This window comes from Pseudorca crassidens, chromosome 11 (genome assembly GCF_039906515.1).
Source record: "Pseudorca crassidens isolate mPseCra1 chromosome 11, mPseCra1.hap1, whole genome shotgun sequence".
Lineage (NCBI taxonomy): Eukaryota > Metazoa > Chordata > Mammalia > Artiodactyla > Delphinidae > Pseudorca > Pseudorca crassidens.
The window spans coordinates 25,537,556-25,559,002 of NC_090306.1; the positions used below are offsets into that span (position 1 = coordinate 25,537,556).

General features: G+C 42.3%; 1 long non-coding RNA gene across 1 annotated transcript in view; it reads left to right on the top strand.

Annotated features, from left to right (window-relative positions):
- The window catches only part of LOC137202796 (uncharacterized), an 89,702-nt gene extending 70,672 nt beyond the window's left edge, over positions 1-19,030 (top strand). The window contains exon 3 of the long non-coding RNA XR_010932790.1: positions 18,860-19,030. This is a non-coding gene — a long non-coding RNA (uncharacterized lncRNA). The remainder of the gene's footprint in view (positions 1-18,859) is intronic.
- The last annotated feature ends 2,417 nt before the right edge of the window (positions 19,031-21,447 follow it).

The following is a 21,447-nucleotide window of genomic DNA, read 5'->3' on the forward strand; positions in this document are numbered from 1 at the left end:
TGGACCAGGGCTCGAGCCCCTGTCCCCTGCATTGGCAGGCGGATTCTTTAACCACTGTGCCACCAGGGAAGCCCCATTTGTATATCTTCTTTGGAAAAATGTCTATTTAAGTTCTTTGCCCATTTTTGAATCAGGTTGTTTTGTTGTTGAGTTTTAGTAGTTCTCTTTATATACTGAATATTAATCCCTTATATATGGTATGCAAATATTTTCTCCCATTCTTTGGGTTGCTTTTTACTTTGTTGATATTTTCTTTTGATGCAGAAAATGCTTTAATTTTTATGAAGTGCAATTTAGCTATTTTTTCTTTTGTTGCCTGTGCTTTTGGTGTCCTATCCAAGAATTCACTGCTAAATCCAGTGTCATGAAGGTTTTGCCCTATGTTTCATCTAGGAGGTTTTTTTGGTGGCCATTTTTGTTTAGGGGGCTGCATGCAGCTTGCAGGATCTTAGTTCCCCAGCCAGGTATTGAACCCAGGCCACGGCAGTGAAAGTGCCGAGTCCTAACCACTGGACCAACAGGGAATTCTCTCATCTAAGAGTTTTATAGTTTTAGGTATTACGTTTTAGATATTACAGTCTTTGATCCCTTTTGAGTTAATTTTTGTATATGGTGTTAAGTAAGTTACAGCTTCATTCTTTTGCTTGTGGAAAACTGTGGGTGCAGTTTTCCCAGCACCATTTGTTGCAAAGATTGTCCTTTCCCTATGAATGGTCTTGGCACTCTTGTCAAAAGTCATTTAACCATATATGCATGGGTTTATTTCTGGGCTCTCAGTTCTATTTCATTAGTCTATATGTCTCTCTTTATGTCAGTACCACACTGTTTTGACTACTGTAGTTTTGTAGTAAGTTCTGAAATCAGGAAGTATGAGTCCTCCAGCTTTGTTTTTTTTCAAGATTATTTGGCTATTCAGGACCCCTTATGATTTCACATAAATTTGGGGATGGGATTTTCTACTTCAGAAAAAAACATCATTGGGATTTTTATAGGGATTGCATTGAATTTGTAGATCACTTTGGGTAGAATTGACATCTTAACAATATTAAGTCTGCCAATCCATAAACATGGGATACATTTCAATTTATTTATATCTTCTTTAATTTCTTTCAACAACGTTTTGCAGTTTTCATTGTACAAGTTTTCCTTCACTGGTTAATTCCTAAGTACTTTATTCTTTTTGATGCTATTGTAAATGGAATCATTTTCATAATTTCCTTTTCAGATTGTTTATTGTTAGTGTATAGAAATGCAGCTGATTTTTGTGGGTTAATTTTGTATCCTGCTATTTTGCTGAATTCATTTATTAGTACTAACAGTTCTTTTTGTGAAATCTTTAGGGTTTTCTTCATATAAGGTCATATCATCTGTGATGATATTCAAGACATGCTACCCCATAATACGGCATCTTGATATGTTGGATATTTTAAGCTAAAGAAGTTTGAGAAAATGGCAGAAACAGGAAAATCATTTTGACCTTCCCCCCAACCCTTTTCCCCTGAAGCAAGTCCTGTTGTTTCATCAACAAGTTTCATCTCATGTGAGAGATGCCCTGCCTTTACCCAGAGAAAAGGAGCATCCTTATCTCCAAAAATAAAGGGTCACCAAGGAAAGTCCAATCAAATAGGCCTTGATAAGTTTCCCTCAGTTTACTACCCTTCCCTCATATTCTGACCTATCATTTTTTTTCACAACTGTCTACACTTTATCAAATCTGGCATAAAAATATTTAGGTTTTAACTGTTTTTTCAGGTCTTTATTTCCTTATGAAAGCTCTCATGTCATGTAAAACAAATAAATCTGTATGCTTTTCTCCTGTTAATCTGTCTTTGTCCATTTACTGTTCAGACGCAGCCAGGGATAAGAGTGTTCAGGAAAATCTTTTCCTTCCTTACATCTGCTAACAGAGATAATTTTACTTCTTCCTTTCCAATTTGGATGTCTTTTATTTAGTTTTCTTGCCTATTTGATCTGGATAGAACCTCCAGTGCTATGCTGAATGGAAGTGGCATAAGTGCGCATTTTTGTGTTGTTCCTAATCTTAGAGAGAAAGCTTTCAATCTTTCATCATTGAGTATGATGTTCACTGTGGGTTTTTTCACACATGGATTTTATTATGTTGAGGCAGTTTCCTCCTACTCCTAGTTTGTTGAGTGTTTTTAATCATACAAGAGTGTTGAATTTTACCAAATGCTTTTTCTGCATCAATTGAGATAATCATATAAGTGGTTTTTTTTTTTTTGGTGTTTTTCTTTTGGTGGGGGGGTTGGTATGTTGAACCATTCTTGCATTCCAGGAATAAATCCCACTTGGTCATGGTACTTTTAATATGCTACTGAATTTGTTTTGCTAGAATTTTGTTGAGAATTTTTGCATCAACATTCATAAGGAAAGTTGGTCTGTACTTTACTTTTCTTTCAGTGTCTTTGTCTGATTTTGGTATCAACAGAAGTGTTAAATTTTAAAATGTATTAGGCACAAACCAATGGAATCAGAATTTCTGCAGTTGATGCCTGCATTTTTTTTTTTTTTTTTTTGCTGTACGCGGGCCTCTCACTGTTGTGGCCTCTCCCGCTGCAGAGCACAGGCTCCAGACGCACAGGCTCAGCGGCCATGGCTCATGTGCCCAGCCGCTCCGTGGCGTGTGGGATCTTCCCGGACCGGGGCACGAACCCGTGTCCCCTGCATCGGCAGGCGGACTCCCAACCACTGTGCCACCAGGGAAGCCCTTGATGCCTGCATATTTTAAAAAAAAGGCTACCCTGGTGGCGTGGTTGAGAATCTGCCTGCCAATGCAGAGGACACGAGTTTGAGCCCTGGTCTGGGAAGATCCCACATGCTGCGGAGCAACTGGACCCGTGAGCCATAGCTACTGAGCCTGCGCTCCGCAACAAGAGAGGCCGCGACAGTGCGAGGCCCGTGCACCATGATGAAGAGTGGCCCCCACTCGCCGCAACTAGAGAAAGCCCTTGCACAGAAATGAAGACCCAACACAGCCAAATAAATAAATAAATTTATAAAAAAAAAAACCCTGCACATCCACAGGATCATCCACACCTGATTTGTCTGTGAATTTCCATAGTGCCTTGTGAAAAGCAGTTGCCTAAGAATACTTGTTAAGCTACTCATAATCATTAATAATTTTTGTAAATTCAAATGTAGAATCAGAGATACCTCTATAGGAAGAAAAGCCCAAGTGATTGGGTGATACAAACACTGTGAGGATCAAGTGGCGTAAGCTCTAGGGAAGTAGTGGACAATGAGGTTAAGGGGTAAAACAATTGGTGCACAAAGGTGTGCTCAAACACACCTGAAGTATTAAGAAGGAAATAGCCATAAGGAATAAGGAGAACAGGCTTCTTAGGTCATTCCCTCAGCCTACATGCTGCCCTTTTATGATGGCTATGTTCTTTGAAAGGTATCCTTATTTTATCCAGATCACACTTGCATAAAAATGTTTATGCTATATTGGAAGAATAAAGAGTTTGCCTTCGTTGCTCTCCTGGTCCCACGGATCTGTCTCTTGCTTCAACAATATTTGGACAGAAAAGGCCCAGGGACACCCTTTCTTCTAGCCTCCTATCACCCTCCACCCTCTTTTCCAGTCACAACCTTCAGAATCAACCACTCAGCCATCCTCAACCTCTGGGACCAGCCAACAGTATGGAGCTTAGCTCCTTACTGCTGATCAACCATGAACTCCCAGATTCATCAGAAGTGTGAGTATCTCTTGAGAATGCAAAGCCTACACGGCGGCTGAGCCCTCTTCCAAGACAAGCAGAAGCACTCCCAAGATGAGTGGGGAAACCCAGGACACTAGGAAAGCCACCATCTCATGAACCAGCTTTTTGGATCTGCATGCCCTGGGTTCTGCCCATGCAGACCCCCATCTCTGTGACTTCCTGGAGAGCCACTTCCTAGATGAAAAGGTGAAACTCATCAAGAAATGGCCACCACCTAACTAAGCTCCACAGGCTGCAGGCCCCCACACTGGGCTGGGCGAGAATCTCTTCAAAAGGGCTTACCCTCAAGCACGTCTAGGAACCTCCAGAACAGAGCCTGGTGGCCTGTGAGGAGCCCCTCTGGCATCCGCCTTGTGTCAGGCCTTTGGCCTGAAGATTCTCTCTGCAACCACTAGGCAACTTTTTAAAAAAATTTTATTTTATTGAAGTACAGTAGATTTACAATGTTGTGTTAATTTCTGATGTACAGCAAAGTGATTCAGTTATACATATATATACATTCTTTTTCATATTCTTTTCCATTATGATTTATCACAGGATACTGAATATAGTTCCCTATGCTATACAAGTAGGACCTTGTTGTTTACCCATTCTATATATAATAGTTTGCATCTGCTAACCCCAAACTTCTAATCCATCCCTCCCCCACCTCCCCTCCCCATTGACAACCACAAGTCTGTTCTCTATGTCTGTGAGTCTGTTTCTTTTTCACAGGTAAGTTCATTTGTGTCATATTTTAGATTTTACATATGTGATATCATATGGTATTTGTCTCTCTCTTTCTGACTTACTTCACTTAGTATGATAATCTCTAGGTCCATCCATGTTGCTGCAAATGGCATTATTTCATTCTTTTTAATGGCTGAGTAGTATTCCATTGTATATATGTACCACATCTTCTTTATCCATTTATCTGTTGATGGACATTTAGGTTCTCTCCATGTCTTGGCTATTATAAATAGTGCTGCTATGAATATTGGGGTGCATGTATTTCTTCGAGTTATAGTTTTGTCTGGATATATGCCCAGGAGTGGGATTGCTGGATCACATGGCAACTCTATTTTTAATTTTTTGAGGAACCTCCATACTGTTTTCCATAGTGGCTGCACCAATTTACATTCCTACCAACAGTGTGGGAGGGTCCCTTTTTCTCCACACCCTCTCAGCATTTGTTATTTGTAGATTTTTAAATGATGGCCACTCTGACCCGTGTGAGGTGGTACCTCACTGTAGTTTTGATTTGCATTTCTCTAATGATTAGCAATGTTGAGCGTCTTTTCATGTGCTCTAGGCAGCTTTTTAACCACCCTGGAGCCCTCTCCCAAGCAGTGGGCCAAGTGGAAATAATAAATATTTTTACAGAAAAAAATGTTTGCCTTGACTCTTCCAAATTCCCTTGAAATTGTAAGAAAGCAAAAGAGGACTAGATCATTCTGGCAGTGCTTTGAAAAAAGGTGAATTTATCTGGGGCGGGGAAGGGGACTTAAAGGTATCACAGCAAGAATGTGGTTGAACAGGACTGTCTACATATGCAGTGTAAAATATGGTGTTCCTTACCTAAGGAATTATCTATTAAGGTAGCCAAATTGTGTTGATATCTCTGCCTGTTAGCTGGATACTTTTACAATAACAAAAAAAAATTTGTGTGTATGTGTAATATTAACTGACACTTCACTCCTCTCAATGTTTTATATTAACTATCAGTATAAGAATTTAGAAATCTTGTTGGAATTTGTTGTAATTAGATTTTACCTCAAATGGACTTCTCTTATTATGTAGGAATGATAGAGCTAACCCATAAGTAGTAGAGTATAAACTTGAGTTGTTTTTCATAATATTCACAATAATAATCGTTAATTAATTTCTTTATGGACATTTGCTATTTGGTAAGGATGCACAATGTTATAAAATATACTTCCTATCCTTAATGGGCTTCCAGCCTCACAAGGGAGACATAACAGTTGCATAAAAAGTAATTACCCAAATACTCAAAATAATACAAGCTCTGTATTAAATAAAACATACTCCCCATTACTGCTGTATGAGTTCACATGGTCTGTGCCCTTACGGAGCTTGTAAGGATCCCAGATAGGTAAATAGATAATTTCAGCATAACATGATAAAGTATGCACAAGGTACTAAGGAAACACAAAGTTGGAATATTTAGCACAGCCTGGTGTTCAGAGAAGGCTTGGAGAAAATGCTGCTTGAGTGGATCTGGAAGGATGAATGTGAGGTTGACAGGTGAACAAACATGGACAGTGCTTCCCAAGTTGCAGTAACAGCATAAACAGAAGCTTTTAAGTGGGAAAATGCATGCCATATTGAAGGAACATGGAGAATTATTACAGTGTCAAGTGCGTGATTGGGATTAATGGGGGATAAGTTTGGTCAGGTCATGAAGGGCCTGTGAGCCATGTTAATAAAGAGCTTGGACTTAAGCTGTAAGAAATGGGAGCCATTAAAAGCATTTAAACAGGGAAATGACATAATTAGATTCATGTTTTTATTTTTTTTATTTAATTTTATTTTTTTTAATTAATTTATTTTATTTTTGGCTGCGTTGGGTCTTCAGTTGCTGCATGCGGGCTTTCCCTAGTTGCGGCGAGCGGGGGATACTCTTCATTGCAGTGCACTGGCTTCTCACTGCGGTGGCTTCTCTTGTGGCGGAGCACAGGCTCTAGGCACGCGGGCTTCAGTAGTTGTGGTGCACAGGCTCAGTAGTTGTGGTGCACGGGCTCTAGAGCACAGGCTCAGTAGTTGTGGCACATGGGCTTAGTTGCTCCGCTGCATGTGGGATCTTCCTGGACCAGGGCTCGAACCCGTGTCCTCTGCACTGGCAGGCGGATTCTTAACCACTGCACCACGAGGGAAGTCCCAGATTCATGTTTTTAACTATCTAATTCTAGGTTCAGTGCGGACAGATTAAAAGGGAATCAGATTGGAGGCAGGCTGATCACTTAAGATTATAGTGCTATAGTTTAGGCAATATATCATTAAGGGTGGGGCTCCCCTGGTGGCGCAGTGGTTAAGAATCCGCCTGCCAATGCAGGGAACACAGGCCCAAGCCCTGGTCAGGGAAGATCCCACATGTCACAGAGCAACTAAGCCTGTGCACCACAACTACTGAGCCTGCGCTCTAGAGCCCGTGATCCACAGCTACTGAGCCTGTGTGCCACCACTACTGCAGCTCATGTGCCTAGAGCCTGTGCTCTGCAATAAAGAGAAGCCACCGCAGTGAGAAGCCCGCACACTGCAACAAAGAGTAGCCCCCCTCGCCGCAACTAGAGAAAGCCCGCGCACAGCAAAGAAGACCCAACACAGCCAAAAAAAAATTTTTTTAGCTTAAAAAATATATATCATTAAGGTCCATAATTGGATATAAATGAACTAACTGAAGAGGACAGATTGAGAGATTTCAAGGAGGGAAATAAGATGGACTTGGTTTTTACTAAATGTACATGAAGGAGAGGATGGAGTCTAGAATAAGTGTTTTTTTTCTAATTTGGATAATGGTCACATGAAGTGAGATTGAGAAAACTGGTAAATCAACATGTTTAGAGGAATAGATGAACAGATCTGATTTGAGGAAGGGAAGGAGAGAGCAGAAGCTATAGAGGAATGAAAGTTCAAGGGAAGTTTTTTGTTTATATGTTTTGTTATGTTTCAGTGTGTGAATAACTTGATCATGCTTGTAGGCTGAGACCCAGCATTGCATTTTATGCTGCATAGTAGGTACTCAATAAATATTTGTTGAAAGAAATGAAAAGAATGAGTTGAGAAGGAAGACATTGGAGATAAAGAGAGAGTATGTCTGATAAAGCAAGGTCCTGGGAAAAGAATACAGAGAAGACTCAAGGACAGAAGTAGATGAGTTGGTCTGGAGCAATAGAAGGATATCTCATCCTCTGAGACCCATGGGAAGGAGGTAGCCATGGTGGAAAATGAAGCCACATTTCTAGGAGTGGGAGAAGCTCAGATATCTGTTGCTTGATGACCTTGATTTTGTCAGTGAAATGGAAGTAAGTTTAGTCAGTTTAAAATGGAAAGTCCCGTCCTTGAGTGGATTGAGAAGAATCGTGAGGGAACCGTTGCTGAGTGGAATGGGAGAGAGTGCTTTCAAAGGATAAATGAAAGTGTTGTCAAGGGGGTGTAGGGGTTTAGCTGAGATTGGACATCATGAATTTGCAGTGGTGCTGATCTGTACTTGCCTAAGTCCTAGAAGGACTCAGGAGTTCTAGAGACAATGGCTTTCTGGATAGGTGGGAGAGAAGACATGAATACAAAGAAGTAGAGGGCGTTGCAGAGAGTGCTTTAAACAATTAACCATGCTGGTTGGAGTTAAGGAAGTAAGAAAGATGGGACAGTGTGGTAGGCTGAATAATGGACCCCATAGATATTCTAATCCACAGAACCTATGAATGTTACCTTGTATGGCAAAAGGGAGGTTGTAGATGAAATTAAATTAAGAATTTTGAGATGGGGAGATTATCCTGGATTATCTGGGTGGGGCCTAAATGTCATCACTAGTGTCCTTATGAGAGGGAGGCAGAAGGAAATTTTACTATAAGAGAGAGAGAAAGCCATTTGACAACGACAAGTGTAGAGATTGAAGTGATGTACTTTGAAGATGGATGAAGGGGCCACAAGCCAAGGAATACAGGTGCCTGCTAGAAACTGAAAAAGGCAAGTTAATAGATTCCCCCTCAGAAGAAACCAACTCTGCTGACATCTTGACCTTAGCCTACTGAAACTGATTGTTGACTTCTGAGTTCCAGAACTGTAAGAGAATAAATATGTGTTGTTTTCAGCTACTACGTTTGTGATAATTTGTTACAGTAGAAATAAGAAACTAATACAAGCAGCGAAAGACTTGTCAGAAAAGCTAGACCTTGGAGGAATGGTAGGACATGTATAAACAAAGACAAGGGAATGGGGAAATGGGTGATAAAAAATGCAGATAGCGAGAAGCTGATAATGCCCACAGCATACTCAGGAACTGGAGACTAGAAGGAAAAGAGTGCTGGAAAATGAGGCTGAATCAGTGGAGTCCGCCAAGTGCTGAGGGCATAGACTGCCTCCTTAATGAGTTGAACTAGTTGAGCCAGTTGCCTGCAGGCCTGGGGGAGCAACCAATGAAAGATAAACTTAAAGTTGATGTATAGGACTTTCCTGGTGGCGCAGTGGTTAAGAATCCACCTGCCAAGTCAGGGGACATGGGTTTCATCCCTGGTCCAGGAAGATCCCACATGACGCAGAGCAACTAAGCCCGTGTGCCACAACTACTGAGCCTGCGCTCTAGAGCCCGTGAGCCACAACTATGGAGCCCGCATGCCACAACTACTGAAGCCTACGTGCCTGGAGCCCGTGCTCCACAACAAGAGAAGCCACCGCAGTGAGAAGCCTGCGCACCGCAACAAAGAGTAACCCCTGCTCGCCGCAACTAGAGAAAGCGCATGAGCAGCAACAAAGACCGAATGCAGCCAAAAAAAAAAAAAAAAAAAGATGTATAAGATTTTGGAGCAGAGAAACACTTCAAATAGGAAGACTAGTTAAGTTTCCAATAGTACGATTATTAGATAAGGGCCTTCGTTAGGGATAGTGGCGCTGTATATCTCTCAGAGTTCTCCAGAGAAACAGAGCCTACATATTACATATGTATATATAAAGAGATTTATTTTAAGGAATTGGCTTAATCATTGTGGGGGCTGACAAGACTGAAATGTGTAGGGAAGACAGCGGGTTGGAGACTTAGAACTCAGGCAGGAGTTGAGACTGCCGTCTTAAGGCAAAATTACTTCCTCTCTGGGAAACTTCAATTTTTGCTCCTAAAGTCTTTTGTGGGAACCCACTCAGAATCCTATATTGGTATAAAGATTATTTTAAGGTGAAGATACTTGAAATTCAACAGATAGAGAAAAAAATCCTTCTCAGAGCTCCCCTTATCTGACTAAAAGCAGCAACTTCTGGGAAATTAGGCTGCCATAAATTCCTCTTCAAGGCAGATCTATTCCCAGAAGGGAATATGTGAAAAAGAGCTACCCCTTCTACAGAGGAGGGTTTTTTTATGGCCCTGAAGGAGTCGGAAAGACTACTCATACCTGTACAGACAAACATTATCACCAACTTTCTTATCTCCTGTTTGTTCTGAAAACCCATTTATCTTTACAAAGATAAATGTTTTCCTGTAAGTGCCTTTCTCCATCTTCCGTTCACCTAGTATTAAGATGATATATAAGCCCCAAATTCTAACCATTCCTTTGAGTTCTCACAGAGTTCTGCTGCTATATGCATATTGCATAAATAAACTCCATTTTCTCTTCCTGTTAATCAGTCTTTTGTCACTTTAATTTGCAGCTCCCATTCGCTCAACCTAAGAGAGTAGAGAAAAAGCTTTTCCTCCCCTATGCTTTCAACTGGTTGTATGAGGCCGACCCACATTAACAAGATAATCTCCTTTACTTAAAGTCAATTGATTGAAGATATTAACCACATCTATAAAATACCTTCAAAGTAACCCACACTTAGATTAGTGTTTGATTAAATAATTGGGTAGTATAGCCTAGCCAAGTTGACATATAAAACAAACCACCACACAAAGGAAAGAAAAGATGGATAATGTCCCCCCCGACCCCGACCCAAAAACAAAAAATTGAGAAAACACTAGGAGGATTTGGTGATTGGCTGGAATGTGGGGGTAAAGAGAAAGGAGGTCCAAGGTTTTAGCCCTGGACACAATGGTTTGCAACTATCCTTCTCACATCTGTCCTACCCTTAACAGCGAGTACTCTGTTTTTACCCTTTAACTTCAATCTCACTCTTGTCCTACCCTGAACAATGGCATATACGTTTCTAACAACTGATTGGGGTTAGGGACACAGTGTGTGGCAAGGTAACAAAGTTCTGTATAGGGATCACGCATGACCTTGGCCCTTTAGGGGTAATGCTTTAGGTAAAAGTAATCCCAATGGAAGTATTACCATGGCTGTTATAGAAAGAGCATTCTGTTACCTAAGAATTGAAAAATCAGTCAGACAGGAGAAGAAAAAAAGAGCAAGAAATGATGTGAGAAATTTTTCTGAAATAATTCTCTCGAATTGCCACTTTCCTCTGGGCAGTGACATACTAACTGGTTAATGTACCTGCTTTCATCGAAATTTAAGCAATTAGTGTAACCTTGAGCACGGTTTACAAGCTTTCTGCATTTGACATAAGATTCATTTATCTGGGTTGGTGTTTTCCTGAGTTTCATTTCTATTTTCGGGTCTGGGTTTCTTTCTAAGTGACACACGGGTACTACTTGTAAATTATAAGCTTGGCGTTCTGGCAACTCTAATAACGAAATTCTGAAGCGTGGAGATTAAAAGCCCTGCCTGGCCAGGTTTTAAATTGAGTCTGGATGCACTTCACTTACTCTGTTAGACTGGTAACTTGTTGCCAACAGAAACCTAAAGAAGCACATTCTGCAATTAATATGTTAACTATCATTAATGGCTTTGTTTTCTCCAGACAAGCCAACAGCATAGGCATTAGTCTTTAGTCTTGATAAACTGGTTCTGAGAAATGAAAATCACATGAGTTCGGGAAAGAGAATACAACCAAGCAGTGAATCTAGCAGCAAAATGCTTTTTACCCTCCAGGGTGAATTATAAAACCTCCAATTTAGAAGTCAATATGACAGACTTTATTTAATGTGTCAGAAATGACAAAGCTTTATAACCTCCAGTCCAAATCTGACTAAGCCAGCAGACCACTTTCTGCAGCCCCCAGGGCACCCAAACTCCTGCACACCCACCTCCCACTTCTCCAGACCAGCACTTCCTCCACTCTGGAGCAACTGTTCTCGAAACCTCACTTGATTCCTTGTACTTTCCTCAGGGCGTCTACAAGCCCACCTTCCTACATTTCAGCTACAGACCAATGGCTGTAACACAAAGCACCAGGAACTTTACCGACATTATCTGGTCTGTCACTTTATCTCTTTACTTCACACTGCTGCTGTGAACTAAACATTATTATTAGACCCATTTTATCGCTGAGCAAAATGAGCTTGAGAGAAATGAAAATCTCACATCTTATAAGTTACAGAAATGGGATTGTACCCTGGTTCTTCCGAATCCAAATAGTGCACCTATCATTTTACCTTCTTAGTTTATATAGGATAATTTTCTGAAAAATGGATGGCTTTTCTCAGTTTGTCTATCACTAAGTGTGTGTGGGGTGTCCTACAGCTTAACGACATGGTGGACATTTCCCAAAACCTTTGCTTACTTAGCATAACCAAGAAAGAATCGATCTGGGCTTCTGAACTGTCCTTACAGCTTCTAAAGGACACAGTCCATCTTCCATTTTTAATCTCTTTGGTGTGATGGAAGAGCAATGGGCCATTCAATAAATGGAGCACTACAGTTGGGGGATGCAGGGGAGGCACGGTAGCCTCCATCGCCTCCTGGTAGGAGGTAGGGTCATTGGTTCACAAGGCCCTGAGCTCTGGGATAATACCGTGAACTGCCAATTCCCTTCCACCACCACAAATAATGCATCACACAGCAATGTGGCAGTACCTTTTTCAAGAGATTTCATATCCCTTATCTCATCCCAACTTCAAACACCATTCTCAGAAAATTAAGTTGTGGGAAAACTTTATTCTACCCTCCACTTTTTGTGCTGAAACAAGAGTAACAATATAAGCCTCCTCCAGGTTAATTGCAGTTAATACATGCATGGTTCCAGTCTGATTGTCCACAGGAACCAGATTACTTCTCAGTCTCATTGTAACTTGTGAGGACATGAGCTGAATTCTGTGGAATGACGGTTAGCTGTGAAAGATACCCACATGATGGGTTCAGGCCAGTCACGAGGCATTTTCAGAGCTGAACGTCAAATCTGTGCTTTTCTGCTTCTACTCTGGCTCCCTGCCCCTTGTTCTTGGAGGCTGACAGCTGGGGAGTGTTGGCAGAATATCTGTGATTATTTCATCATCTATATGAACCTCAAGAGCAATGAAACTACATGTGTAAAGATCCAACTAGAGCTTTGCTTGAAATTTGGGGTTTAGACTACCCAGGATCTGCCATTTATTAGCTCTGTAACCTTGCAAATCTCTTAACTGCTCCTGGTCTCAGTTTCTTCTTTTCCAAATGGGGATACTGAAAACTACCTCACAGAATTCCTATAAAATAGACAACTAATAAGAACCTGCTATGTAGCACAGGGAACTCTACTCAGTACTCCGTAATGGCCTATGTAGGAAAAGAATCTAAAAAAAAAGAAAAAAGAGTGGATATATGTATATGTATAACTGATTCATTTTGCTATACACCTGAAACTAACACAACATTCTAAATCAACTATACTCTGATAAAAATTTAGAAAAAAAGGGCTTCCCTGGTGGCGCAGTGGTTGTGAGTCCACCTGCCCATGCAGGGGACACGGGTTCGTGCCCCGGTCCGGGAGGATCCCACATGCCGCAGAGCGGCTGGGCCCGTGAGCCATGGCCGCTGGGCCTGCGCGTCCGGAGCCTGTGCTCTGCAACGGGAGAGGCCACAGCAGTGAGGGGCCCGCATACCGCAAAAAAAAAAAAAAATTTAGAAAAAAAGAAGAAAGGAGGGAAGTCCCTGACAGTCCAGTGGTTAGGGCTCCGCACTCTCACTGCTGAGGGCCAGAGTTCGATCCCTGGTTGGGGAACTAAGATCCCACAAGCCGTGTGGTGCAGCCAAAAAAACCCTCAAAAAACAAAACAAAACAAAAACCAAGATGAAAGGAGGTAACATCTGTGAAATCAGGATGCTCATTAAAGGTAACTCCTATACTTAAGTTAATTATTATTAGTTCTTACTAAAGGATACTTTGGGGCAAGGATAAATTTTACTAGGTGTTCCAATCACACCACATAGGCTACACTGGGACAAAAAATGTCTCATCAGTATAGTATCTAAGAAAGATGAAAATTCTTCCCAAAGAACTAAACTATAAAATCAAAACACAGCAGACTGAACACAAAGATGTACTGTCACCTTTAAAGACTCTGAAGAAAGTGAAAAATATTCATGGAAATGAAGCATTCTTAGGTCAACCAGAAGGAACGGAATGAGGAGGGAAGGTCATCAACAAAAGCAGAGCAAAGCTGGAGGCAGGCGTTACCCTGTCCGGAGGAGAGTGCATCCTCTCAAGCTACTTCCTCGTTTCCATCTAGTAACTCCTCTGGTCTTTATCCTCCTGGTTGGTTGGAATGATTCCCATTTGCATTCCAATATGCTCTAGTATCTTTCATATTTAAATCCTACCCCTCTTGACCCCCCATTTCCTCTTTGGTCACTGTACCATTTCTCTGCTCCAATGGTTAGGACTCCGAGGTATTAGAGGATTTTGTTGTTGATATCATTGTTATTTGGCCATGCAGCTTGTGGGATCTTAGTTCCCTGACCAGGGATTGAACTTGGTAGTGGAAACGCAGAGTCCTAACCACTGGACTGCCAGGGAATTCCCTAAATAGAGGTTTTGAAAGCACTGTCTACACTTCTTCCTGACTCCACTGCCCACCTCCCATTGACCCTTCCACCCATTCCATCTAGCTTATGCCCCCACCACTCCATTGCGGAAGCTCTTGATGAGGCCACCAAATTCAGTCAACACCTTTCAGTCCTCATCCTACTGGACTTCTCAGCAGTTGATACATGTGACGAGTGGCTCCTCATAACACTCTCCTTTTGGAATCTGTGACACTGCCTTCTCTTGGTTCTTCTGCCACCTGCCGGGTTGTGCCTTCTCAGTCCCCTTTGTTAACACATTGGCTTGTACCCAACACCTCAGTGCAAGGAGTTCCTGTCCGTCCCCAGGCTCTCCTCTTCTCTTGTTCTATACTCTGTTCTTAGGCAGTCTCAACCATTCTGATTGCTTTTTTACAGTGATTCACAGATTTCTACCACCAGCCCAGATCTTTCCTATATCATGAGACTCACATATCCAACTAGTATTTACTATCTTCACCTGGAAGTCCTCCAGGAATCTTAGACGGAACATGTTAAAACTGAAATCCCTCTTTGATCTTGCTTGCCTGTTTCCTTGTGACATCCTTCTTCATTATTTCTCAGTTCAGTTAATGGCACTACCAACCACCAAAAGTTCAAGCCAGTAACCTGAAAGTCATTCTCAGTGCTTGCCTCTTGTCACCTACCATATCCACACCAGGCCCACGCCATCAATTCTACCATCAGCAGGTGTCTCCAATGAAGATGTCTCTGTCATCACCCAGCCCAAGCCATCATCCTCTCTCATCTCAACTATTGCAAACAGCCTCCTAATTGGTCTCTCTTTCGTCTCTGTCCTTCTTCAATCACTTCTCTTTCTTAAAAGGTGCCTTGGAACATTAAATAAAATTCTTCAGTGGCTTTCCATTGCAGTTGGGATAGACTCTAGAATCCTTACATTGGGCCTCTGCCCATCTCTCTAGGCTCTTCTCAAGCCACTCTCTGCCCACCCTAGTTATTCTTCAGCCATGCCTCTCTTTCATTTCTCGTCAAGCTCTTTCTGGCCACAGGGCCTTTGCATACACTGTTTCCTTCACGTGGATTCTCCTGCCGTCTCCTGCCTTGCCTTACCACCCCCTCCCCCATACCGTTGTCTGGCTAACTTCTACTCACTTTCACATCTTAGTAGTCTCTCTTCAGAGAAGCCTTTCTTGACCTTCCGATCTAAAATAGGTTCCTCATAATTCTTATAACGTTTCCTTCACATTTACTACCATTTGTAATTATACGTTTAGTACTATATTTATTCATTAAATATCTTTTTTCTCCATAGACTGAAAGCTCCATGGGAGGGGAAATCACATGTCTTTTGTGTATCAGTATATACTCATTCTTACTGAAGTGCCTGGGACACCATATGCTCTTAATAAGTATTTGTTGAATAATGAATAAATTAATATACGTCTGACAGGCATGTTCTATTGTAAAAACAGATATTGGAGCTTGATGCTAGTAAACAGTTAAGTCATACAGCTCGGGTCAATGCCTCTTGCTAGGATTCTAGGCTTGTCAACCAATCTTTTGATAACTTACCTTTTCGTTTCTAATTCAAATATCTTCAGGTCCCTCCCACAGGGTCATAACTGAGTCCAGCTGAGCTTTAACACCAACATTTCTGATTTGGTGGCTCCCCTGTAGAGCCACATACCTCAGCCCCCAAAGTGTCCCCGAGTATTTCTCAGGGTCCCCTTCTCTTCTCCAGCCAGCCCCTCTGCTCCTCTGGGGGGACGTTATCCTTCCCAAGGGGCTCTCCCCAGGGCTTTCCCAAATGGCACAGCCCTCAAGGATCCACTTAATGCTCTGTCTTTTGTCTTCTCTATGCTACATGTTTCTCCTGGGACTCTTTTCCTTTCAAGTGATAGATCCCAACTCAAACTAGTTTGAGCACAGAGAAGGTCTGATTAGTTCTCATGACCCTGGAAGAGCCAGGGCTGAGCCTGGAGGAAGCTGGGAGAAGGAACCTCCAAGCTCTGGTTCTCTGCACTTCTTCTCATCTCCTCTCCTCTGGTGGTTTCATTTGCTCGTACTGCAGACAAGTTCTCTCCACTTATTTGGGGACACAGCACAGCAGGTCTAGGGTTTCATGCCCAAGTCCCGCATCCCAGGGGGAAGAGCTTTCCCCCACCAACTCTACTTAGAGAAATCTGAGGGAAGGGTTTTAGTTGACTGGCCACATGCTCTTCTTGGGTGACATCTCCGTCCTGTGTGGCCAGGGGTGTGGAATCCCAGGTTTGGACTGGTGGAAAAGTCTCCCTGGAGACAGGAGGAGGGAGGTACCCTAGCAGGAGAAGGAATAAGAGTGTGGAAGGCAACATCAGAGTGTCCACTATGCTGTGTTTCAGGCAGAAATAGTGAGGCTGCCTGTTCCAGGCTGAACTGTATTCTCCAAAAGACATGTTGAAGCCCTAAATCCCGGCACCTCAGATGTGAGGTGGTCATTGTAGTTGTGATTACAGTTGACCCTTGAACAGAGGAGGTGGCAGGGGGAGGTAGGAGCACTGACTTTCCGCTGAAAATCTGCGTATAACTTTTCAGTTTGCCTTCCGTATGCTTGGTTCTGCATCTGTGGATTCAGTCAACTGCAGATCATATAGTACTGTGGTAGTGTAAGTGAATCCATGCAGTTCGAACCCGTGTTGTTTAAGGTGCAACTGTAGTTAAGATGGTATCACACTGCAGTAGTGTGAGTCATTAATCTAACTTGTGTCCTTATAAGAAAGGTTATTCACAACACATTAAAAAATGATGAGGGAGATTTTATTCAGGGTACCATCATGGTAGGTGTAGGGACCACTCCAATGGGGTTTTGCAGTTTGGAAGAGAGCTTGGGCTCGACTTTGAACACAACAAGGAAAAGTGAAAATTTATAGCCAGAGAGCAGGGTTGGGGGGGGGGGCGGTCATTGGATGGAAAATCACTAAGAGGAAACAGCAGGGTTAAGGGGGGATTTCTTGCTTAAGGAAACTAACAGGATTCTTGCTGAAGTCAGGCCAGGGTGATCAGACATTACCTGGGGGATGGAACAGGATGACAAACTAAACCACATATCGAGTGTGATCCGCTATCAACGGTGGGGCATTCTGGCTAAAACTGGGTGATACAAAGAATGACACAGAACTCCAAAAGTCGGGGTCTCGTTGAGAAGAGAGTTCAGAGGAGCCTGACTAGAGTTTGGTCAAGGGGAAAATCTTTATCAAGGAGAACCCCTTGCAGAGATGGAGGCAGAGATTGGAGTGATGTGTCCACAAGCCAAGGAATGCCAAGGATTGCCAGCTGTCACCAGATGCTAGGAAAGAGGCAGGGAACAGATTCTCCCACAGTGCCTCAGAAGGAACCAACGCTGCTGATGCCTTGATTTCAAAATTCTAGCCTCCAGAGTTGTGAGAGAATACATTCCTGTTGTTTTAAGTTTGTGGTACTTTGTTACAGAAGCCCTAGAAAACTGATATACAGCCCATTTCCCGACTCTGAATGGCTTTTTGTCTACTGGGCTCAGAATCACATACAGAGAAATTGATGCCATTCCCACTGTATCTGCTCCACTCTGCCCATTTCTCCCCATCCACCTTGCAACCATGGTCCCCCTATGCACTCACCCAGTGTGCCCTTTTTGGTTAACACAGGAACACACTGCTATGGGTCTCTCTTACTGACCAGGAGAGAGGTCTTTGATTAGGCTGACTCAGTAACTGTTAAGTTGTGCCATTGTATTTCTCATTGGAAATGAATAATTTGGCATTCTATTTTATACACTCCTGTCTTTGGGCTTTGTTAGTGAATTAGTTATCTGCATCCTTTTAACTTGGGGCTGCTAATTAGCAAAAGTGAAAGACAAACCTCTTGGGCCTGTCTGGAGGAGCTATCAGAAGGCCAGGTGATACCTGTCTCCATGATACTACCTTGTTCCTTTCCATTGAAATGTCTTCGTGGATAAAATGGACTCTGCTTCTAGCACCCTTTCCTGACCATGGACACCACCCTCAATCCTAATTGAGGATTAGAACTAAATGTGGTTGTTTTTCCACTTTATCTCCAAAAGCTGCTCTGATTTTATCTCTAATTTATTCTTGTCCTATAAAAAGTAAAATGCTCCCAACTGATTAACTCTACTGTAATTTAGTGGTTGCATCAAATTCCCAAGAGTATTTGTCCTCGGGCATAATTTTTACACGACTAAGTAGGTATGAGTGTCTGTGTGCGTGCGTCGTTGCTTGTCTTCCAATGAGATGCTTTTACAACGTGATAACCTTGTGCCATATGTTGGGCAAATATCTTGGCTGTAATTCACAGGCAACTGACACATTAATAGATCCTCTGCCATTCTCATTGTGGAGACTCTGTGCTAGTGGCCTTTGTCTACCATGGATATGACAGAGGGGCAGGATTAGCTCACTGATGCTCGGAACACAGTTGACAAGCGATTTCATGAAAACAAAGCCAAACAAACAAGGCAGCTTCCAAAGGCACCTGGCTGAAAAAATTACAGTTGATTGAATCCTCTATTACAGTGATAGAAAAGGAGGTAAAATATGCCTTTCCTAATGAGTTTCTTTACAATCATTAACTGTTTAAGACTTGCTCTTCCAGGAAAGCAGCAACTTTGCAAGACACCTTCTACTGGATCTGGGCCCCAGAGGTATTGTTCACACTTCTGGCAAGCAGAGTCACTGGACAACATTGCTTCCAAGCCAGTGCTGGCAAAGAACCCAACACTCTCTTCCCCTTGGCCTGCCCTGGCTACTGAGTGGCCACAGGGAGATGGACTCAATGCGGGAGAAATTAAATGTGCCCAGAAGGAAAAAAACTGAATTAAAGTAACAGTCTAAAAAGGACCATGAAAATAGACAAAATAAGTACAGATTCCATGTGAAAGAAGAAAAAAAAAATAGCACCAAGGTTTACTAATAAACTTGGCATAAATAAATACTGTACCATCGGCTTTAACATTATTTATGGATCTTTCATTGGCTATGAGTTGGCATTACCAGCAAGCATGAGGCGCTCAAATGCAAAAGTACACAGGAAAAGCCATTTTCACTTTGTAAAAATGAGCACATACAAGATTACAACAGTGCCCGGTGAAATGGTGAAAAGTCTGCATAGTGGGATTTTAATGGTCACACCTGTCCAAACAGAAATCCCCATCAACCTGCCATTGTGCTCACCTCCACTGAGAATGTCCACCAACAGTGTCCCTCAACAAAGACAGCAATGTCAGTTCCAGACGAATAGGGTTAAAATACACTGGGATTTAAATATTACCTGGGCTGAGAGGAGTAACTAAGGTTAGCTTTTACCCATTAGTACACTGTGGTTGGCCAGAGAATTAGCTACTCCTCTTGGTAGTTATGGGATTGATGTTTGAGTTCTGTGTTGTATCAGGGTGCCCACCCCAAACAGGAAGTGACCAAGGGTCAGAGAGAATAGAATAAACAAAGCATGTGAAATAGCAAAAGAGGTTCAGAGAGGCAGCGTGCATGGTAAGAATACTCACTTGACAAAGCTCCAGAAAACTGTTATTACTGCCACTTCCTAAACTGTACAAATTTTCAGCAAACTACCTACATTTTTTGGGTCTCAGTTTCCTCATCTGTAAAACTGGGGTCATAATACCACTGTCATAGGACCATTGTCAAAATTAAACTAGATATATGTGTAAACACAAACGTATGAGACACAGTATGCCCTTGAAAATACAAACTTCCCAACTACTTCGCTACAGGATAAGCTGAAATTGTGAAGGGGAGCAGGGTAGGGCGACCAATGGAGCATGGAAGGAGCTTCTGAAGTGCGGCCAAAGTCGGAGGCCACTGCTTTAACTGATTAATACTAGACTTCTTTCATGTAACTATTATAATCAGTGCTAGACCTCAACAGGGGCTTTTGGCAAACTTTTTCTGTAAAGGGTCAGATAGTAAACATTTTAAGCTTTGCAGCTCATGCTCTGTCTCAACTACTCATCCCAGCAGAGCAGAAAGACTGTACTCCTACAAAAAAGAATGAGTTTAACAGTGTTCCAATGAAACTTTATTTTTGGACACTTATATTTGAATTTCATGTAATTTTCACGTGTCATGAAATACTATTCTCCTTTTTTAAAAGTAAATTTATTTTATTTATTTTTGGCTGCGTTGGGTCTTCGTTGCTGCACGTGGGCTTTCTCTAGTTGCAGCGAGCGGGGGGGCTACTCTCCATTGCGGTGCATGGGCTTCTCATTGTGGTGACTTGTCTTGTTGCAGAGCACGGGCTCTAGGCGTGCAGGCTTCAGTAGTTGTGGCACACGGGCTCTGTAGTTGTGGCACACAGACTTAGTTGCTCTGCGGCATGTGGGATCCTCCCAGACCAGGGATCGAACCTGTGTCCCTTGCATTGGCAGGCAGATTCTTAACCACTGTGCCACCCGAGAAGTCCCACTATTCTCCTTTCGATTTGATTTTTTCCAACTATTTAAAACTATGAAAACAATTCTTAGCTCATGGGTCATACAAATCCAGGTGACAGGGCTGGATTTGGCCTGTGGGCTGAAGTTTGCTAACCCCCGTTCTGGACACTGGATTATTTTCTTTATATTCGTTATCTCCTTTAATTCACATATCAATCTGATGAGCTAATGTTAGGAAGGGCACTTATTTTATGGAAAAGAAAATTGACCTTGGGATCAGCTGGGTGACCTTGGCAATTTTCTTAACGTTTCTCTACCTCAGCTTCCTCATCTACCTTGTAAGCTTGGTACAGAATTAAATGAGTTCTGACACATAAAGCACTCAGAACGGTGCCTAACACATGGTAAGCGCCTCATAAATATTAACTGTTACTTCCTCAAGCACTAAAAACTCTTCTCCAACATGGTATTTAATGACGACATAACATTCCATGTAGATTTTCATGATTTACTTACCAAAGTCTCTAATGCTGGACTTTTAATGTGTCCTTTATTTTGTTTCCTCAAAAGGAACTCATAATTACTTTGTAGAAAAAATTTGAAGTGGAGATAAGGGGACTTCCCTGGCGGTCAAGTGGCTAAGACTCTGTGCTCCCAATGCAGGGGGCCCGGGCTCGATCCCTAGTTGGGGAACTAAGATCCCACAAACAGCAACTAAGCCTGCGCGCTGAAACTACTGAGCCCACATGTTCTAGAGTCCTCACGCTGCAACTAGAGAAGCCGGTGTGCCGCA